Source organism: Choloepus didactylus, chromosome 7 (genome assembly GCF_015220235.1).
Source record: "Choloepus didactylus isolate mChoDid1 chromosome 7, mChoDid1.pri, whole genome shotgun sequence".
In the NCBI taxonomy this organism is placed as follows: Eukaryota; Metazoa; Chordata; class Mammalia; order Pilosa; family Megalonychidae; genus Choloepus; species Choloepus didactylus.
Genome location: NC_051313.1, coordinates 19,092,348 through 19,107,463, shown reverse-complemented (window position 1 = coordinate 19,107,463; position 15,116 = coordinate 19,092,348).

Below are 15,116 nucleotides of genomic sequence, written 5' to 3'. Positions count from 1 at the left end.
AGACCAAGCATCAGCAAACTAATGCCCATGGACTAAATCTGTTTCACTACTGTTTTTATAAATAAAACTTTATTGTAACACAGCTATGCTCACTTTATTAGATGTCTATTTTTGCTGCAGCATGAACATAGCAAAGTTGAATAGTTGCCTCAGTGACTGTCTAGTTTACAAAGTCAAAATTTTGACTATCTGCACATTTATGGAAAAATTCAGTCCCCTGTCTAGACTGAGGAGGAGAGTACATTTTGAATCAGCTCTAATTTATTGATTTGGGTGCCTAGACCAGTGCTGCTTGAACCAAAAAAAGGGATTATAATTGCTCTGTTTTATCCTACGTTAGACACACCAGTGATCAACTCTACATTAAATTGGGTGCCAGCAATTCCATAGTATGATGTACGAGAAAAATCCCCACACTGAAGAAGTTAGACATTTGGGAGTGGATTTTGCATGTATAAAGAACTCACTTCCCTTCTTAATTTGCCTGACCCTCTATTCCTGGTTGGCCACAGAAAACAAGAAGGAATACTTCATTTTCAGATGCAATATACCACAAAAGGTATTGTGACCATCTTGGAATTTGCAGTGGTCAGACATGGAGGTGTTTGCTTGTTATCATTTTACAATGGCTAATTGACTATGGAATTTCTAGCACTGAAAAAGATGGACAATCCCTTAAGGCCCTACTTGATTTATATATACCAAAAATTCTGGGTCTGGCAAACAGAGGCCTGACTTGCATGTATAGTGGAATTTCCAAGACCTGAGTCCATTTACAGATTCTCAGCTCCTTGAGTAAAGGGAGGTTAGGTTCCCAGGAAGAAGGACTTCTCAGTAACAGTAACAGTTTGGTACTTAAAAACTCACTATTTATAAAATCTTACCAGTGTTTTGAAATTTGTGAAATGCTTTTTTTTTTAAATTAACAATTGTGGGTGAATTTGAGGGAAATTAAATAAAATGCATTTTAAGTTTGATTGTAAAATAAAATTTTAATGGTTAATAATAGATATATAGATTACATTTTAGAGTAAAAATAAAAGTCTTTATTTTTCCTTTCAAGGTTTCATATTTTAAAATAACAATGAATCTCTATTCCACCATTTCCTAGAAATGTAGACTGGACATTTTATTCCATAATTTTCTCATCTGTAAAATGGAGATAATAATACTATCTACTTTGTGAGTATATATACTTAAAAAAAAACATTTCAAAGCTTTGCAATAGTGGCTGGTTACTAGTAAATCCTCAATGCAAATTAGCAATTATTATCATTTGCTTATATTGAAATGTTCAACTCTATATTATTTGTTTGACCACTGAAAATTTGAATAATTAATTTATGCAACAGCAAAAAAATTGAGGACATCTATAATAGCTTGAAGTAGTAATGCAAAAAGGAAAACAGATGGGCAATATCCAGAAAGAAAATTTTGTTTGGTGTTGCCCATCTGCTTCTCTCTGCCTGCATGCTTTGCGGTAATATAAATTTGCAAAGAGCCAAGTAATATAATCCTCAAATCTTGTTTAATTTGTGTTTGCACCTCATTGGCTGCTGGCAAGGGTATGGTTAGATTCAGATTTGATGATGAAGCCACACAGTCCTCATGTTTATCGCATAAGAGACAAAGCTGTACAAAAGATTAAAATTAGGAGAAGGCAATTATTCTCCTTATTAATCAATTCTGAACACATTTGGCAGCCTTTCTCTTGCAGCAGAAGTATTATTCAAGTATAGATGTTAGAGACTCTTTTCAAAAGTATTATTTTAATTGGAAGCATCAGTCCTTTTTAGTTAGTAGGGCATACCTTCTTTGCCTTAGACTGTGTTGATTAAACTTTTCATTTGAAAATTACATAGTTCTCTAAAAGCCCCAACATTATTCATTCTCTCATTAATTGAAAGTATTCTTATTTATAGTACAAATAAATAGAAGCTCATTTGACTCAGGTATTAGAGAATAATGTATTTTCCTACTAATGGGTTAAAATTTAATATTTTGTTTTCTTTCAGTGGGCAGCCATTTACTTAGATCCAGATCAGAAATTGGATTTTTTTAAAAAAGGTGGGACTGAAATAAAGCTTCCATAGTTAGTAAGCTGGTATCAGTTTTTACAGAAATGAAGATGGTAAGTCTATAGATTACTAGACAATACGATAATTTTTTTTTTCTGTTTTTATAAATCAATCCAAGCATGCACTCAGGAATGAAAATAGTAAAAAAAATGAATATTTTTAACTTTCTTTTCATCCAGAAGAGGAAGATAGGCCAAAGGCACTTTGTCTCCTCTCTTCTGGGTGATTTTGTATCTGAAGGGACAGGTATGCCTTACTGCAGTCTGCAGGGACCCCAAGCTGCCCAGGTCTTATAACAGCAAATTTCAATCTCCAAGCTCTCTTCTGCCTTCCTTTCTCCTGCTTTCTTGTTTCTACATGGAGGGACATCAGTTGGATTGACCATCCTGACCCTTCTCATTTTCTTCTCTCTCTCTCCTTCACGGGAGGAGGAATGAATTATCTGGTTGATAAATTAGGGAGCAGGAACTGGGTATGTGAAGCTGAGGCTTTTCTATCTTTGTTACCTGCACCTGGTCGTCCAGTCCATTAATACGTTTTATTTGGGTAGGGCTCTGGGCTTGTAGTTTCCCAGAGCTGACTGCCACTGGGTGGATAAATGTCTAACTCTGGCATTTGGTATCTGGTATTAAATCCTTGTGGCTGCACATTTAAGCCATGTTCTCCAGTGGCACTCTAGTGTATACTGGCTTTGATCTCCCTAGGTTTGACCATTTTGTCTATCTCTTATTTGATTCTGAAAGGGAAGGAAAGGAAAGGGATCTTTTAATTGCTCTTCTTTAAACACTAACATTCTATCCCTCCTCTAACCACCTCCACCCCTTGCTCAGTATTATTAACTGCTTTGCAATACTGTGTTATTTTTTATATTTGCCGTCTTCAATCAGAGAGAATAAAACAAAAAACTTGGCTCATGTAATTAAATAAATATACAGGAAATGTACATAAATAAACCTTCAAATGATGTTTTAATTAGGTTTATAGCATTTATAATTCTGAAGTTATCAAAACTGAAAACTGCACCAAGACTTTTGGGATATGATGTATAACATAATCAATATAATTTTACTAGAAGCCACCTAAAGTCAATTCCTTACAAACAAGGACACCATTTTCATAGACAATAGAGGGGAAAAGCTTTTACTGGCATTTTATTTTGAAAATAAGACCAAAATTATAAAAAATAAATATTTCTTTTAATTTTATCAAAGTAGGGCTGTCATTTTAATTGATCTTAAGTTTAGCATGAGTAAAGAATGAATCAAGAGTGAAGTATTTGGTGTAAATTTTTCTGACAAAAGTGTATAAAAACATGAGGAAATTATTTATTTCACTTTTGACTTTTGCAGCAGAATATTAAGAAGGGTAATTTTGCTAAAGTTTGCAATGCACTATTTACTTACATTCTGAGGTTAAAACCATCTTGCATAAAGCATCCGTCTTGTTACTATCCTTACTCATTTTCTCTTCTTCAGTTGCTAACTGGACTAATTTCTAATGCTAAGGTCTGTGACTTGTGTAGTTTTCCATCTCACTTTTCATCGATTTCATCCAGTGTTACAGTTTTTGCAAGATTTTCATTTTCAAATTAGAATTTATTTGCAGTGTACTTTTATTGCACTATTAGAAGTGATATCTAATCATCAATATGAGACTGATCAACATGTAACTTGGTGTGACAGACTGGGATAGATGCTTGCTTATGTTTGGGAACTGATTTTAAAACCAAGCAGTCCCATTAGTGACTATTTTAATATTACAATGCCTTTTCTCTATCTAACCTGACAACGTGGGGAGTCAGAAAACTTTCAGATAATCATTACACCCCTTTATCATATAAATATTGTTAACCTATATATTTCCTGACAGCTTCTATTTTTTTTGTAAGTTATGTATTAGAGATCTGCTCATGTCAGGACCTACAGATATACTTTATTCCTTTACCTATGGATATTTCATAGTTTTATCTAGTCTTCTGTTGATGAAAATTTAGAAGACTTCCACTTTTCAATACAACAAAGAAAATCTTGTACTGTGTTTGCTAGTGATGTTAGAATGCTTCTCTAGAGTAAATAAGGTGGACTTGCTGGTTTAAAATTATAGATACTTTATATTTCAATATTTTAAACAATCAATTTGCACTCATAAATGTATTTACCAATTAAATACTTTCATGGACAGGGTACAAGCACGCATATATCATACTCTGTCCAGCACTTGACTGTTTCACCTTTTTATTTTTGCTCAATTAATAGATGAAACCTGCATTTCATTGTTGCTTTAATTTGTGTTTTCCTAGTAACTGGCAAAGTTGGGTGTCTTTTTGTATATGTATTGCCATTCACATTTCCTGTTTTGTTAATAGCCTTCATATTCTTTGCCCATTTTTCTATTGAATTGTTTGTCTTTGTCTTGCTGATTTATAAGAGTATTGTATATATTCTAGGTATTCAACTTTTTTCTGCTATGTATGTTTCACGTATTTTCTACCTACCTGTTGCTTACCTGTTCATTTTATTTCTTACAATATTGTTATAGTTTATGGCTTTTGAACTTGGGGTGTAGAGAGACTTTTCTTTGATTATATTTCCTCTTAATGCTTTTATTATTAGCTTCTTGATCCAGTTAGCTTCTTGATCCATCAGAAATTTGATTTTGCGAAAGTGTGAAGCAAGGAAATCTTGTTGGCTCTATCTTCAAAATATGTTCAGAAAGCTTGCACACCTCACCTACCCCTCCTGGTCCAGCTACTATCAGAGCTTCTGGATTTCTGCAGTAGCCTGCTAACTGATCTTCTTTCCATACACTTGTTCCCCTTAGGCTATTCTCAACACAGCAGCCAGAGTCATCCTTTTTAAATGGAAAATAGCAAGAGCTCCTTTTATATGCAGAATAAAATCAATGTCCTTAGAATGACTAACATTATCTGACCCCAGTGTCCCCTGAACTTTCTACCACATTGCCCCTCCCTCTTTCCTCCATGCCTCGCTGTCATCATGTCTGCATTAGTTTCAAATTATGCATCACCCCAGATCTATGCACGTGCCCAGTTTTCTGCTCAGAGTGTTCCAGAAATGGCTTGCTCTGTTCCTAAAGGCCTCAAGCAAGGTTCCCACCACCACAGTTCCACTGCTTTAGACTGATGGTCCCACTGTGTTTGCTGTTTAATATATGGGCACAGACTGTCTCTTGTCTCCTGTTTTGAGGTTCCTCTGTTGCCTCTGAGTTTCAAGACAGGGGCACTCCCCATTTTACTAAGAACCCAGGCATGTGCAACTCTGAAGTGTTAGGGGTTAGTTCCTAAATGCCGAACTTTGACCAAAGGGGGATGGGAGTCAAAGGATATATTTTTCTCCCTCCTTTTGCAAACAGAATAGCTTATGTGATCTTTCTGAAGCTGTGTCTTAGATTGTCAGGGCTGCTATGACAAATTCCAGGGCTGATTGGCTTAAAAAACAGGAATTTGTCAGCTCACATTTTTGGAGGCTAGATGTTCAAGATCAAAGGTATCCACAGGCCATGCTTTCTGCCGGAGCCTATAGTTCTGCTTCTGGCTTGCCAGCAATCCTTGGGGTTCCTTTGGTTGTAGATGCATTTCTGCCCCAGGCCCTGGTGATCCCCCTCTCCTTCTCTGTCTTCTAACTGACTGTGTTTGAAGTTCCTCTGCTTATTAGGACTCCAGCTGTATGGATTAAGGTCCACTTTGATGCAGTTTGGCCTCATCTAAACGGGATCTTTGAAGATCTTATTCACAAACGGGTCCACACCTACATGGCTAGGGGTCAGGCCTTGAACATATCTTTATAGGGAATGTGATTCAATCCCCAACAGATGTATTGCATGACCAAGCTATTGGCTTGTCATAAAACCGTGTACAGCTCAATAATGCACTTCCTTATGTTTGCTCTATCTCATTCCTGCCTTACTCCATTTTTCTGGCATGTCTTGTTTCCTGGGATTTTACTGCCTAGTGAAATACTATCACTAAGTGTTTGCATCAGGCTCTGTTTTCTAGAGTACCAGGACTAAGGCAAGTCTCTCTTCAAATGACATATTTTCACAGATATCTACTCCAGCAACCCCATCTCAGCCCCACCCCACATCTCCTTGACCTTGTTCTAATTTTCCATTTGTTCCATGCATTTATAATTATCTAACATATAATTTACTCAGTTATTATGCTTATTATTTTTATCTGCTCCTCTTCCCAATTAAAACTTTAAAACAAAAGAAAAACAGAAATCTTCATCTGTTTTGTTGGTGGCTGTACCTCCAGCACCAAGAAAAATGTCTAGCACATAGTAGGCCCTCAATAAATATCAGCTTAATGAACTGAAAGAGTGAGTGACTGGTTGTCACCACCACTGCCACTGCAATGGATTTGAACTGCTCTCTGCAGCCATTAGGTGTGGGTTCAGAGGTCCACTGGGGTGGGAGCTCATGAGCTGCAATGCCTGCCAGTCTTGCCCTCATAATCCCAAGAAAGTCTCTGGCTTTTTGTTTTCTGTATTGGGAGGCAAGAAACAAATAGTAGCTGAGTTACACAAAGAAGGGCAAACTAAATAAGGAAGAAAAGATAAATGATCTTTAGTTTGTAATGTATTTATAAATTAATTTGAAGTGACTCCTTAAAATGTTGAATATTCCTATCTAAGATTACGGCATAACTTTCTCTTTATTTAGGTCTTCTTTTATGCTCCTCAGATTTTTTGAAATATTTTAAATATAGGTCTTATACATTTCTTATTATATTTATTTGCCAGATAGGATTTTTCAAATCTAGTTTGACTAGTTTCTCATTTTCTAATTGTTTTTTATTTCTACAGTAATTTTGAATATATCTTCCTTGTTCAATATGTTAAAAATAATCTGTCATTTTTTTTTAGCTTTTAAGTATTAAATTTACTTGGATATTTTTTATGTATGGTGTTTAGTGAAGATCTAACTTGATTTTATGTTTTCAATTTCTCAGCCTATTGTTTAAGCCTTAATAGTTGAAGATTCCTTTTTTCCGCTCCATAATTTATATGCAAATGAGAATATACCATATTGTTTATGTTTGCATTTGTTTCTAGGCTAGCTATGTCTCCCAATTATTGCCTCCACACCTATTCTTCAACTTCACAGAGAAATCTATTCCCTTGACTGTGTGGCCCGTACTCGAGATGACTGTAAAATGCCTCCATAAGAACTAAAAATAACCATCCTGCCATCTCCAATGGCAATTACCTCAACATATGTAACCCACACCTGGCTGTCTTCCTGTATTTCCTATCAGTCATTAACACTGCCAGACTGCCAGTTGCTCCAGCCAGAAACTTTAGGATAATCCCTAAATCCCCATATCCGGTTGGCTAGCAAGTCTTGTTAAATTCACTCTCTCAAACATCTCCAAAATATTTTCTCTCCTCCCTACTGACTTTGCAACTGCTTGGTTGGAATACTGTTCTTCTGTCAGATCTCAGCTTAAATGTCACTCTTCAGAGAGGTTTCCCAGCACCCTGATTAAAGAAGTTTTCACCTTACAGCTATTGTTATGTTACCTTGCTTGTTTCCTTTTTAGGCATGACTTTAAATGACTCATTTAAAACTGTTCTTATTTATTATTTGTTTTTCCACTAGAATCTAAGTTCTATGACAGTGGGGCCTTGTCTGTCCTGTTTTCTGTAGTAGCCACAGTGTCTAGGACACTTTCTATTTCTTAATAGGCACTGAATAATTAGTTGTTACAAGAATGAATGCATGAGTACCACAAAAACCTCTTATCAAGTGTTTTTAAACTTTCTCTTTCATTTCTGTTACTCTTCTTTTCCAAACAAACCTCCACACTGATAAAACTGTTTATCAAAAATATTTTCCCAGACCAAAAACCTTCAATTCCTTCTTAAGAATAAGATAAATAAATGTCATTTCCCTTAGAAGATAAAAAGTGGTATAACTACTTTTAATCTACTTTAAATGAGATTTAAAGTAGAGCTGAAGGTATAATAATTGGGTCAAAATTTTAAAATTCATATTGAGTCTTAAGTTCTGCATTCTGCAAAACTGCAAAACTGATTCTCTTGGGGGGGGAAATGAGTTTGTCTAGATTATATTTACCTATTTTTCAAAGATGCTTCTAAGCATTTCCTCTGCTTCACATACATTGCTTGTTTATTTTTTATTATTGTTTATACTTTAAATCTTTTTCTATATTTAATAATCTTATTAAATATTATTCTTTTCCATGTTCAGCTATAGAAATTCTACAGAAAGCAATTATATTTGTAAATTAGCTTGTGAAGTTGGTTTCTCTTACCCCATTCTCTCTTTCACAGACCATATATATTGTCTGTGTCTATTAGCCAGGCATACAAATTTTAATATTTGTCCTCTTTTAATAGAAAATTTTAAAAAATACATATAATTGACTATTTATTGGCCATGTATTTTATTTTTAATAGCTCTCAATAATAAATTGGCCATAATATATTGGGAGTTTTTTTAGCCTACTGAATACATTTCCATATAGTTCAATGATGTGCTTTAATCAGGCCCTCTAAGATGAAACATAAAGCAATATTTCTAAGATTTTATTCTCTTTTTAGAATTATTTTAATACATTCAACTTGAATTATACTGTGTACTTTTAATACCTATAGTATTTTCACCTATATAGTTTTCTTCTTTAGTCAGTCTTTATAATTATATAGACAAGATACATTTTTTATAGGTGGAAATTTTCTAATTTGTAAATCAACTCTTTAATTTTCTGATCTTTAATGCTACTTTCTAGTATAAAATTTTCCACGTTTATTGCCAATCCAATATTTTGTGATTAATTACTTAGAGAATGTGTATTATAAATAAGTCCTTATCATTAATAAATTGTGCTATGATGTCATCATCTATGATATCAATAATAAATTATAAAAATTCTCTGACATAATTTTATAGGCTTCTAAAAATTAATTGGGTTAACCATAATATTTTTTTGCATTCTTTATCTTATCATATATCATTAAAGTTCAGTTTGTATGGCACTATTGAAATATAGTTTGAATTTTTAAGTACTGTGACCCATTTTGAAGGCCATATTATTAATATGAACAGCAATAGAATAGTCCCAGGCTATGCTCCTTATCCTAGTTTGCCAGGGATGCAACACAACGCATGCCACACACTGGTTGGCTTAAGCAACAGGAACTTATTGTCTCTCAGTTTTGGAGGGTAGACAACCAAAATCAATTCTTGACAGGTCATGCTGTTTCCCAGAGTCTGTAGCCTCCTGGTGGTAGCTTGCTGCAATCTTTGTGGTTCCTTGGCTTGCAACTCTGCCTCTGTCACATGGTGCCTCTCCTGTGTCTGCTCCTCTCATTTCCAATGGCTTCTGGCTTCTGGCTTCTTTTGGTTTCTGGCTTCCACTTTCGTGACCAATTCCTTTGTTCATATGGAATTTAGCCATATTGGATTAAGGCCTGCCCTCCTTCAGTTTGGCCACACTTAACTAATAATAAAATCTTCAGAGATCCTATTTAAAAATGGGATTACATCCACAGGAATGCCAATTAAGACTTGAACGTAACTTTTGTGGGGTACATGAGTCAATCCCCGACAATCCTTAAAACTGTTCTAATTGATTATGTTTCTCAAATCATTAACTAAGATGAATTATTATTATGGTTATTCCTAGATTTTTTTTTTTTTACTATTTAAAACATGTAGTTTTGAGACTTCTCCCAGCCATGAGTATTAAACAATTAGAAAACTGGAAAAATAGATACAAATGTGTTTTCAGATGTTGGAAAATGGGCAGTACAAAGTTGTACTCCCTGAAAAAAAGAGAAGCAAACAAGATGAGTCCAATAATTGACCCAACTTTCTGTCTAGAGTCAGCTTCTGAGCTGCAGCACAGGGAGAGAAAACCCAAGCAGAGAATCCCACTGGCTGGAGAGCTAGAGATGAGAATTTGGAATTCTAGGCAGCTGGAATTTGGAGAGCAGAGTATGAGAGGGGTGTGTTATAAAGTATAGAGCTTTGGAAATCTATAAGGGGGTCCCCTTGTGTCTATTGTTGAATACCAAACTTTGCATGCAGAAGTTGCAACTATGAAATCATGGAAAGAACTACTAGAGAGCTGAGGCTGAACATACAAGATTGGGAGACATCTTGTTTCTAGTCAACTAAAGTGAATAAATATTATTTAACAGCTAGGGAATTCAGTACAGTCCTTAGAGGAGTCATGCCTAAATAGAAGAGCTAAACTAGAGTTAGAGTGAAGGCAAGCCTCTATATACCTTAACAGAGTTTAAAAATTAACACTGAAAGGATCATGTTCATCCACAAAACAAAAATCAACATTCTTCAAAAGAAGGTAACAAAATCCAGACACAGATACACAAAAAATTTGCAATGTCAATAAATAATAACTGTAATAATATATCCAATATTGCAGATAAAAGAAAATTCTAGAAAATACTTTATCCAAAAAATCAGAAAAGAAGAAAAACGAGTAAAAATCAGATACAACAAATAGAAAGCAAGATATTAGATTTGAGCCCAACTATATCAATGATTGTAAGTGTAAATCATTTAAACCAGCACCATATAATAGAACTTTTAATGACAGGGGAAATATTCTGTATCTATACTCTTCATTGTCTTAGCTACTACCCTCATATTGCTTTTGAACACTTGAAATGTGGCTAGGCTGACTGAAGAACTAATATTTAAACTTTATTTGGTTTTGATTTATTTGCATTTAAATGTAAAGCATCAACTTGGCTAGTTCAAGACTAAACACTCTAATAAAAAGAAAGAAATAGTCTAGATTAGAAAAGCCAAGCTCAATTATATGCTGACTATAACAGGCACCCTTTATACAGAAAGACTCAGATTGAAAGTTAAAGAATGCAAAAATATGCCAAGCAAAAAATAATTATAAGAACACTTTGGTGGTTATATTAATTTCAGACAAATGGATTTTAGCACAAATTATTACCAGAGATAAAATGGGATATTTCATGGTGATCAAAGATCAGAAATTGAAGAAGCCATAAGAATATTAATGTATACACACATTATAAGAGGGCATTATATTACATGAAACAACAACTTACAAGATTGTGGTGGATTTAAAATATGCCCACAAATTCTTTGATACTGTTCTTTCCAAATGGTTGAGTATAATTTGCCTCCCCTTGAGTGTGATTTGTACTTATTAACTTGCTTCTAATGAATAGAATTATTTGACATAAGACATGATGGGTGACTTTTGTGGCTAGGTCCTAAATGGCATTATAGATTTCTCCTTGATTTTATTCTCTTGGATCACTTGATCTGGGGAAAGCCAACTGCCATGTCATGAGGACACTCAAGTAGCCCTTTGGTTAAGCACATGTGGCAAGGAGCTGAGATCCCTGCCAACACACATCACAGAAGTGAAGCCTCCAGTCCCAGCATAGCCTTCAGATGATTGTAGCCCTGGCTAACATTTTGACTACAAACTCATGAGAGACCATGAACAAGAACCACCCAAGTAAACTGTTCCTGTATTTCTGATCCACAATAACTTTGAGATAATAAGTTCTTGTTATTTTAAGTGGTCAAGGTTGTGGGTAATTTGTTATACAGCCATTGATAACTAATAGAAGACCTGAAAGGTGAAATAGAAATATTCACAATTATATTTGGAGAGGGCTATAGTTTTCTCTTAGTAATTTATAGAACAAATAAACAGCAAATGAATAGGCCTAAAGAATAACACTATCAACCAACTTGATCTAACTTACCTTTATAGAACATTCCACCTAAGAACAACAGAATAGCGATGTGTTCAATTGCACAGGGAACATTCCCCAAGATAGACCATATGCTGGAACAAAAAACAAGTCTCAATAATTTTAAAAGTATTGAAGTTATCTAGAGTATATTCTCTGACAGTAGGGAAATTAAATTAGAAATTAATAACAATAGGACATATATTAAAACCCTGATTTTTGGATATTAATATCACGCTTCAAAATAATACATAGGTCAATGAAGAAACTATAAAAGAAATAAAAAAAATTGAATGAAAAATTAAAAACAATCCTAATTATGGGATGTGGCTAAATCTGTGTTTAGGGGAAAATTCAGAGCTTTAAATACTTATATAAGGAAGGAAAAAGGCCTACCATCCATGATCTAAGCTTCCGCTATAAATTGCTAGAAAGAAGAGTTAAGTAAAACCAAAATAAGTAGAAGGAAGGACATTTTAAAGATACTAGGGGCAATCAGTGAAACAGAGAATGGACAAAAAGTAGAAGAAATAATGAAATGAAAAGCTAATTTAATTAAAGAATCAATAAAATTGACAAACTTCTAGTTAGAATGATACAAAAAATAGAGTAGACACAAATTATCAATATTAGGTAAAAGGGATCATCACTACAGATCCTACAGATATTAAAAAGATAATAAAGAAATATTATGAATAGCTTTAGGTCAACAAATTTGACAAATTAGACAAAATGGACAAATTGCTTTAAAGACAGCAATGACCAAAAATGTCACAGGAAGAAATAGAAAATCTGAGTCAACTTATTTAAAATATTGAATTTGTAATTTATAATGAAAAGTCTTTCAAAAAGGTAATTGTTGGCCCAGATTGTTTCATGAGTCAATTCTATCAAATGATTAGGGAAGACATAATATAAATGCTACATGAATTCTTTGAAGAAGGACAATTTTCCAAGATATTGTACAAGGCCAGCATTATTCTGACACCAAAATCAAATAAAGATATTACAAGAAAATATATTATAGAATAATATCCCTCATGAACATAGACACAAAAATACTTAACAAAATACTAATAAATCAAAATCAGCATATATAAAAGGGATAATATATTATGACTAATTGGGGTTTATACCAGGACTGCAAGTTTGATTTAACATTGAAAAAGCCATCACTATAACTCATCATATTAATTGAGCAAAGAAAAAAGAAATCAAGTTTATCAAAACAGACACAGAATAAGTCTTTGACAAATTTTAATGCCTTCAACATAAATACTCTCAGAAACTAAGATAGAAGGGAACTTCTTCAACTTGATAAAAGACACTTACTGAAAACCTCTAGCCACTATCATAATGGTGACAGAATGACTACCTCTCCTTTATGATCAGAAACAAGGAAAAGATGTCCACTTTCTTTATTTTTATTCAACTTTGTACTAGAGATCACAGCCAGTGCAACATGGCAAGACAAAAATATAAAAGGCAGACAGTCTGATATGAAAGAAGTAAAGCTGCCTTTATTTATGGATGATATGATCCTGTACATAGAAAATACTAAAGAATTTACATATAAGCTAACTGATGTGACTTTAACAAGGTTTCATGGACCAATGTCAATTATATTATTATTAGTAGGAAATTTTAAATTAAAAAATACTGTTTCCAATAGCATCAAAAACATGAAACCAGGATAAGTTTTGTTCAATACATACATTGAAAGTTACAAATCACTGCTCAGAATATTAAAGTAACTAAATGGAAGCATATAGTGTTAATGGATTAGAAGACTCAAAATTGCTAAAATAGAAATTCTGCTAAAATTAATCCATAGATTCAACCCAATTGAAATCAAACTTCCTGTGGCTTTTGTTGGGTAGAAATTGGCATGTTGGTTTTAAAAACTACATGAAAATAGTACAGAGTAGTCAAGAGTTTTTTTGTTTTTTTTAATAAATAAAGGTGTAGAATTTACATTATCTAACTTTGAAGCTTATGATAATACTATAGTAATTGATACTGTAATATTTGTGTAAGTATAGACATACATACATACATACATACATACACACACCAGTGAAAAGAGAGTCCTGAATTTTGATCAAGGGGCCAAGGAATTCAGATGTGGAAATGATATCTTTCTGCATCATTCTGAGTAATGATGCAGAAATTACTGGATATCTGCATGGGAAAACAAAAACTTAAGCCTTTACCACACAGCAAACACCAAACTTTCTTGAAATAATGTATAGACCCAAATATAGAAACCAAGACTATAAAACCTGTAGAAAAAAAACTAGAAAAATATTCACAACTTTGGAGTAGGTAAAGATTTCTGAAACAGGACATAAAAAGTATAAATTATAAATGAAAAACTTAGACTTCATCAGAATTAAGCACTTCTGCTCTTTAAAAACAAAACAAACAAACAAACAAAAAAAACAAAAAAAAAGGAAAAGTCAAACCACAGACTGACAGCAATATATAATGTATTAAATATATTTGACAAAGGATTTTCCCCCCAGAATACATATTTAAATCTTAGAACTTAATAATAATATGACAAACATAACAATTTAACAAATGGATAAAATATTTGAAAAGACATTTCACAAAAGAAGATATGTAAATGCCCATTAATCTCATGAGAACACTTTCCAGCATCATCTAAGAAATGCAAATTTCTCCAGTGAGATACCATTATGCAACCACTAGAGTGGCTAAAAGTAAAAAGATGGAAAATATTAGGTGTTGGTAAGATGTGAAGTATCTAGTGCACACATACATTGTGGGGAGGAATATGAAATGATACAACCATGTTGGAAAACAGTTTCACAGTTTCTTATGGAATTTATCATATACCAGCCAACAATTTCACTCCTAAGAATTGAGAAATATATGCAAATATCCAACACAAATACTGTACTCAAATATTCACAGCAGCTTTATATTTAATAGCCCTAACCTAGTACAATCCAAATGTACTTCAACAGGTGAATAGATAAACAAATAGTATATATACATACAATGGGATACTAGTCAGCAATGAAACAGAATGAAAATTACTGATATAAAGCAACAACATGGCTGTATATTACAAAATATTATGCTGAATGGAGGAAGCCAAGTACAAAATACTCTATGCAGTATTATTCCATTTATGTGAAATTTGAGAATAGCTCTTAGGGATTGAATCATGTTCCCCACAAAAGGCACGTTCTGGTTCCAACCCCTGGTTCTGTGAGTGTGAACCCATTTGTAAAGACGAACTTTGAAGATG